At 38.4% G+C, this 8,140-nt stretch overlaps 1 non-coding gene across 1 annotated transcript; it reads left to right on the plus strand.

Annotated features, from left to right (window-relative positions):
• The first annotated feature begins 989 nt into the window (after positions 1–989).
• Positions 990–1,071, plus strand: trnas-cga. Its single transcript has one exon. It is a non-coding gene; the product is annotated as a tRNA-Ser (tRNA).
• The last annotated feature ends 7,069 nt before the right edge of the window (positions 1,072–8,140 follow it).

Raw genomic sequence — 8,140 nt, forward strand, 5'->3', positions numbered from 1 at the left:
AGCCTATATTGAAAAACTCACAATTTATCGCCATTTTTAGCTACACTACAACCATCCTCACTCGCTCTGAAATATGTCATCGACAGTAACTGTTATATTATAGGGATATTCAATCAGTCCGACCAATCCCAGCATGCACATTGATGATGTCTGAAAAGACAAAGTCTTGGGTAACAACCTAATGTTTAGTCTTCTCCTAATATAAACTCAACATGCCCTTTGATATGGACTGTATGAATGAGGAAAGGGAGAAGAAGGAGATGGGATGTAATCCCTGTTCTTCTTTTTCTTCCTTCTGTTCTTCTTTGGCTTCTCTACCTTTTTCTCTCTCATTTGTTTATCTTTACTCCGTGGTCTCTGTCTCCTACTCCACCTTCTTACTGTCTTTGTTCTCCATCTGTTCTTCTTTGAATCTTGTCCTCCTCCTGCTTGTTTTTATTGTCATTCTCCTCCTGTTCTTTTGTATGACTGACACGTTAATGAAAAGATATAAACAGTCATTTTTTGTCCAACATCCAAAAACAAATCGTCGGTCATTCCAAAACAAGGTGGCCTTTATTTTAAGGTGAAAGGAACAGCTGAGCGATGCACCTGAGTCTGGTCTACTCATCCCTGTTTCTCCATTTCTCCTTGTTTTTCAAGTCAGTACTTTCTTTTTGCTTTCATTTATTATTTATGTCTCTTGGTGGACATTGAAAATAAATTCACAATTGAGAACTGCAATCATCCTCACTTATATTTTTTTGTTCTCCATTTAACAACACTGTAAAAACTGACCCTTAAATGAAGGTCTGTTGAGGTCTGATATTTTTGTGTATGTCTATTTGTCCATGAAAATGCAGTGACCTAAAAATGGCCGAGTCAGTATATATATTGGTCACTGTTCAATGAGATAATAAAATGTTGATTTATATAGAATATATGTATCGAATGTGAATCAGATTTTGTATATTGATCTGTTACGAATAGGCTATCAGTTGGGATATACTGTCACGGTGGCCGAGAGGTTAAGGCGTTGGACTCGAAATCCAATGGGGTTTCCCCGCACAGGTTCGAATCCTGTTCCTGATGTCACTTTACACCATTTCCCCCTGGAATCAATGAAGTATTTCTGATATAAACTGTGAAAGCTTTGTCTCAGGGCTCTATTTTAAAAATCAAAGCTCATGGTCTGAAGTTCACAGCACAAGTACATTTAGGTTTACATTTCCTAATCCAATGTTGCTAGTGTAATGGCAGCAAAAAAGGGTCACTGCACTACACAGGGTTGTACATAGTCTCTTTATTAGTCACGGGTGTGTTTTGGGCAAAAGATGCAATAAACCAGTCAGAATGCCATCTCCCTTTCCCTTTAAAAGTCACGTCTGCTTGTACCTTGGGGGATAGTAAGAGAGAATGCTTCTCTGCAGAGAGGAAACACATTCATGTCAAGAGCAGATCATTGGTGTGCATAACAAGCAGACTTTGCTGTGCCATGATTGCAATCGAGCAAAAACCTGAATACACCTCAGCTGGTCGCAAGTGCCTTTCTATTTAAACATCATGTGTGCAGGATGGAAAAACCTTTTCTAAATTAAACATTATATCAATTACGAACCAGTTATTTAGGAGTTGTAAATAATTGCTAAGATCTTTTAGAATGTGTAAGTACATGGTTAATAAACTATTTACTTCTACATTGGTTAGACATGCAACAATGGTTAGTGAGTTCATTAATAGACATTTTATAAATACTTATTAATACTTGTAGTTCATGATTAATTCAGGTGGTTAGTTGTTAGTTAAGTCATTTGTATGACCTCATCTAAAGTGAGGACTAAAGAATAACATAAACTCAACACATGATCTGCCAAAGTAATATAGAATATACAAATAGTATGAAGTAAATATACAAGTACAAACTGTAAGTAACACATGAGTCTTTCTCTGGGAGATGGCTGTTTGTGTAGTGTAATGAAATAGATTCCTTGTGCTATTTGATCATCTGTTGAGTATATTTAATTTTTCTGTCTCAAATATTGTGTATTGCCATAAAGAGATAAGAGTTGAAACGATTCCTCGAGGAACTCAATTACTAAAAAACATTGATTCAAATTCTTTGCCTCAAAGCTTTGTTTAATCCATATACACAGAATGGTCTGTAGACGGGCTCTCGTACTGCTCAGTGGCAACTGTTTCACACGGATGATGAATACTGTTGCACAAGGAGTGTGTTTAAAGGGCAGAGTTACCCCCAAAGTGCGACGATTGGCTGAGAAAGATCACAGATTACTTTGCCAGTCGTTGTTTTCACCACCAATTATTGTTCTTTGTTCCCCTGTGCAATACAAAGGAACAAAATGACAGAAAGCATAGTTTACAATGAAACAACATTTACCCCATAAATTTAATTTTTGGTGCTGCCTTCAGATGGAAGCTGGTGAAAGGAGAACTCAGGCAGCAGCTGATGTCTTATGCAGAAGGTTTTAATGTAGACTTGATGCATCAAGGAGACCAGAAGGTGAAACAATATACAAACGCTAACAGAGTAACATGAGCAATATTCACCCCCAAGTCTGAAGATGTCTCCCACAGCATCCCAGTATATCTCCCTCTACTTGCGTCACCCATTCTAACAGCACATCCTTGAATGGATATGTAGGTGTTCGCATCCTATTGGACAGCTGAGCGTAAAGCATGCACTCTTAAATCACATTTGTCTCCAAACGTCTTGCCACTGGTCTCTCTGTCTGGGGCATCTGAGTTAGATATGAAAGTCCCTAAGCATAGACAGTACAATGCACTGTTGGTTGGCCCTTTATCTTTAACCTGACCTTGGGCACTGCGAAGAGAGAAGGGAGTATCTGTGGAATTAGACAGGCTCTATTCTCGTAATGATGCTTTACAGATCTAATGTGTGAGGAATGTCAAATATTCTTCAACACTGTCGAAAAACCAAAACACTTCACAGAAACGGAAATGTAGTAGCATTGATTAGGAGATGGAGATGGTGAAAAAGTCTGGCTCCTGGGTTTTCCCATATTGGACAGTTGCAACAGACTGGGTTAATTTTAGCTCAGTGTACCTAGTAAATGGCCAAGCTTGCATGATGGTGTTGTACTTAAGTCGTTAAAACTCTTATCTCATTAGTGCTGCCCTGTCTCCTCACCTGAGAGCTATGCTGTCATTTGCTCCTAATGCTGCTGCTGTTCATTTAGCACTTCAAAAGTTCTTCATCCACTCCAAAATCCACCTGTGGGCTCTTGGACCCAACTGAAGTGAGTCAGTGAAGTAATTATCCTCACTCCCCAATCCCTGCTGTGCAAATTGTATGGGGTCAGGGCCCAGACTCTAAAGCTGCTTTCAGACATGCACTGGAATCTACATAGTCTCTGGACATTCTCTGGAGGGGCTGTATGTCAGAACACAAATATCCATGTGAGAAGCTCCAGACTTTCACAGAGTTTCTCTGGCCAGCCTTCTAGTAAACTATCCAGATAATGTTTGAATGTGCCCAACAGATTCTACACAGGATTCACCGCGAGTGATTGGGCATATTGATGACGTTTCTAACACGTGATCTATACGTTATATCCTACCGATGCCTGCTGCGCCACCCTTACCTGACGCTCCAGTGATTTCTTTGTTGTCGTGAACGTGGCTGAATCTCCTGCTGTGTTGTTCACGTGTGAAAGGCAAACTCTGAAAAATTTCTTTTTTTATTTACTATTAAAAATACCACTAAATTCACTTTCCCCCCCCAAAACAAACAGCAATATAAAGTCCTATACAGACGCAGAAACATGTGGGTAAGAGATGCTTCAGTGAGAATTTGTGACCCGCTCAATAATAACAAGGTTCAGTAACAGCTACTCTCACAGAGTTGTGTTTACAGGAGAGTTTTTTAATCTCAGCGACCAACTGTGTGTGGGGCAGCTAACACAGGTCCACAGCATACTGCACTTTCGTCTTTAAAAAGAAATATACCTCAGAAATTGAAAATAATAATTTGGTGCACACGGATCAGCCAAAAAATTGCTTCTGCAAACTGCTTTTAAAGTTGTGGCTGATCTGTGTAAGACATCATTCTTGAGGGCAAAGCCTCACGGTCAAAGACATAACTTGAGGCTTGTCTGTTTTTTAGCCTTTTTTTCTCCTCTTCTTTCTGAAGCTGATGACCCAAACACAGGCGCTGTTGATGCAGCTCTGTGTGGCTTGATGAATCCATATGCTTCACAGGATGGCGCTGCGGATTAGTCCTTTACAAGGAACCGTGGCTCGAACTGATCTTCTGTTGACTGAACTGTGTGTGTAAGTGAGAGAGAGAGCATATGTGAGTGGCACTGCTGCAAGTGGAGCGGAGTCGCCGATGTTAGCGCTGGATCCAAACACTGCAGCGTGTCGGTGAAGCTGCATCAGAGAACATGTTCATTTCAAAAAGGAATTTCTGCCAGGTTAGTGTCACATTCAAATGCAGCTCTTATGTTCAAGTGAGTTACAGTCAGAGGCAACGTCAGTGCAGTGTGAGCTTCAAGGGCCGACAGTAACTGTGTTGTGGAGGTCAAGATGGCAGATGGAGTTTTCCAGCATCACAGATTGTCATGTATCATTCTAATAGTCAGTGTTGACATTTGTGTTGTATAACCATCACCATATCATCGACCTATACGTGAACAAACAACTGAACCGAAATAAGATTCTGAAGCGCACGATTTACTTCAGCATTTTATTGATAATGTGCAAACAACTGGCATTTCAATGGACACTGTGTCTTCATTAGAGTCAAACAGTAATGGCATTAAATTAAAAAGATTAAAATAACCTCCATGCAGAAAACTCTCTCTCATTGGTTAATTGCAGTGGAAGGAAATGAAAAAACATTAAAGGTTTATTTCCTCATTAGGTCCACATGGTTCAGTTTAGTTAATATTTTTTTTTTTTCGATTTAGTAAAATCTGAAAAAAACTATGATTTACTTGTGCATAGCAGTGTTATGTTTGGGAATCCTGGATTTCAGGGAATGTTTGGCCAACATAGATTATACATTATGATGTATTAAAAAGGAGTCAGTCTTTCATTGCAGTGCCTTCATGAAAGCCAGATTTGCATGTCCATCCATCTCCCTGTCCTCCTCAGCTGTCTATTATTTCACCTCACCACATAAAGACTATGCATTAGCACTGAACATTGGTCCTGAATGTAAATAGGAAGATGCACTTTCATCCAATTTGAATAAAGGTCTTAGGGATACTGGGCTGCAGAACTATGGTTTTCGTCAGTATAAATGGTCACTACAGAAATAATTCATGCGACAGTTTGTATGCTCTGCTATCTACATGGTTTGGTTTAATTTAGGCCCAAACTTGGTTAAAGTTGAAAAAGATGTTGTTAATGATTTAAAGAAACGTACAGAGCCCCAGAATTGTTGTAGTTTAGCTGAGATTCTTTTCAACTACTTCTGCTCCATCCGTTTGTGTTACATCCAAGTAAGTTTTACGTTCCTTATGATCCATAGAGCTGCAATATGATAAACTATTATGTTGTTCGTATTATGTAGGCTACTGTGTATGTTTCGCAAACAAAATGTTTGCCCTCTTTTCATTTGAAAAACTATATCACTACATAACATTTTCATGATGATGTTTATTTGGATTATTCTCCACCAACCTCAAAAAAGACAATTATGTAATGCAGCATGCACATGTGCCAGTTAATGATTGGTCATTGGTCAGACTAAAATAAAGTTTGAAATAACATCATATCCAACACATACAAACACACAATTAGTGAAATATTATAATGTGTTAAAAATATATGCGTATAAAACAATACCAATGTTTTTTTCTTAAGAAAAGTGTCTGTACCAAAAAATATGACCGTTTATTCTAGAACATTTTCCAAACACTACTTGGTAAAAAGGCAAATAAGTTTTCAGATAAAACTGATGTAAAATCAAGGGTTTGCAGCAACATGCCGAGAGGATGAGCGAGTGTTTGTGAAACAGAGAGATGGAACAGGGATGAGGGTAAGCAGATCGAGACCTGACAGTGGGATGGGTGGGGAAGTGTTTTGTTGTGGCAGAGTGGGAGGTCTGTTGGTGGAGGACAGTGAGAATCACCCAGCAGGCGGAGGCAATGATGCAGTCATTATGAAGATTAATGTAAAGCAGCATTTTCAAGCAGCAGGTGCCCTCAGGGAAAAAATACAAGGTACAAGCCAGACTATGTGTGGGTGTGTACATATCTACCCCACAGTGCGGGTTTTCACTGTGTCTCAGCGGTGGATGAGTCATGTATGGAAGATTTTAAATGCCTAAATGAAAACACAGAAATAAAATTAACTTTTGTAAATGTTTAATTTGGTGTAGTTAAATGAAAAATACATATGTTAAATGACAATTACTTAACTGTTTTGTCTTTAATGACTAAATTAATTGCTTCTCTGTGTAACATTAATTTCCTGTGCCATGCAAATTAAAATAACCTGTCAACAACAAAGGAAGGTGGAATATTCCATTTTAGTTTTGTCTAACAAAAAAAAACTGTAATTACTTTTTTTAATGAAGCCCTCTGAAGTCAAGTTGTTGTTTGCTTACGTTATTATTTTCATTTTTTTTCTTCTACATATTTAGAACAATTATTTTTACCAGTACATTGCTTTATTCACATCCTTCATGTATATCTTTTTTAACATTTCTAATTGTTGTTGTTGTGATAAACTCTCTTGTATTGTTTGTGTACTGGTTTGTATCTGACATAATGTGTACAATTAGTTAGTTATCAAAGTAAAAGTGTAATATGTATGTTTTTTGTTTTATTCGTCTAAAATGTGACAAAGAAGAAAAATTACTCCCAGAGCAAAAGCCTTTTGCTCAGTACTGAGTGGTAAAGGGCATGGATATTACCATATCATTCTGTATTAACAATAAGAGAAGTACACATTTTACAAACATTTTACACAATATAAACCCAACAAATCTATATCTTTCCAAATGTTTAGATATTGAAAACAAATTAAAACTCTTCAATGATGCTTATATAATATAGTATCTGATGATAAAAATCAACCAGCCCTTGCTTAAATTCTTGGTCTCCATGACTAACATAAAAACATGGAAACCAGTCAGCATCTCTGTGTTAATTACTGTACAAAGCAACATGTTGAGATTTATATCAATCCAAATCTTGGGAAGAAATATTTAACAGTTGTTATTCATTAAGGAAAAACACAATTCAGAACTGTTTCTTTTTCTCTCCTTATGCTTAGTTTTTGTAACTTTTACCTTAGTAAAATGTATCTTCTTACCTCTTATTCTTAATGTAGCACATTAGCAGCTGTTACAAACCCTGGCTCTTGAATGGACACAAGCTCATTTGTGGCCCGGTTAAACCCAGAGTTTATAAAACCATTTTAAAATCTGCTTTATAAGGCCAGTTATCCTTGACCATCATTTGAAGACAGGTACAGCACAGAGAGCGTAAGGTGCACTTACTTTATGAGACTGGCCCCTGTAAAGATTCATGTTGACATGCACTACTGTAGAGACTTTATGAAAAGGCTCACGATATTTAACTTCAGCAGACAACTCCCTCCTCGAGCATGAACACATTTTCACACATCTCTACAGTCCAGTAACGTCCTTCCACCAGTGTTTGCTCTCATGCTGCTCAAGTAAAGACATTTTATTGATGCACAGGTTTGGTATCGGATGTCAGTTTTGTTATTACTGCCTCTGTGTCAGTGCATTTAATGTGGGCTGCTTCCACCTGTCGCTGTCCTGATGAGCGGGCTTATACCCAGAGGCAGGTCACAGTGCACCATGTCTGTAGTAAATCCTTCTCTAAACAAACACAAAATAGTCAAAGCCTTTTCCACAACAACAGTGCTCTTTGATTCCTGTGTTGCCTGTGTCGATACCCCTGAGCTTAACACAGTTCATTGTTGTGACAGAGGTTTTAGCCAGTGTGGCTCATCCAGTTGGTCAATGGGTTAGAGAAATATTATCTTGAATGGGACCAAAAACATGTTTCTTGATTGAAGCTGAGCTTTATGAAATCGAGACAAAAGGGGGAGGTCTTGGGGAGGATCTGTCCCCCATCAGCTCACAGGAGTCACAGTCTCACAGTCTGCACACTGTCCCCTGAAACGCGTAAGTAAACTT

The sequence above is a fragment of the Hippoglossus stenolepis genome, chromosome 3 (genome assembly GCF_022539355.2).
Source record: "Hippoglossus stenolepis isolate QCI-W04-F060 chromosome 3, HSTE1.2, whole genome shotgun sequence".
Lineage (NCBI taxonomy): Eukaryota > Metazoa > Chordata > Actinopteri > Pleuronectiformes > Pleuronectidae > Hippoglossus > Hippoglossus stenolepis.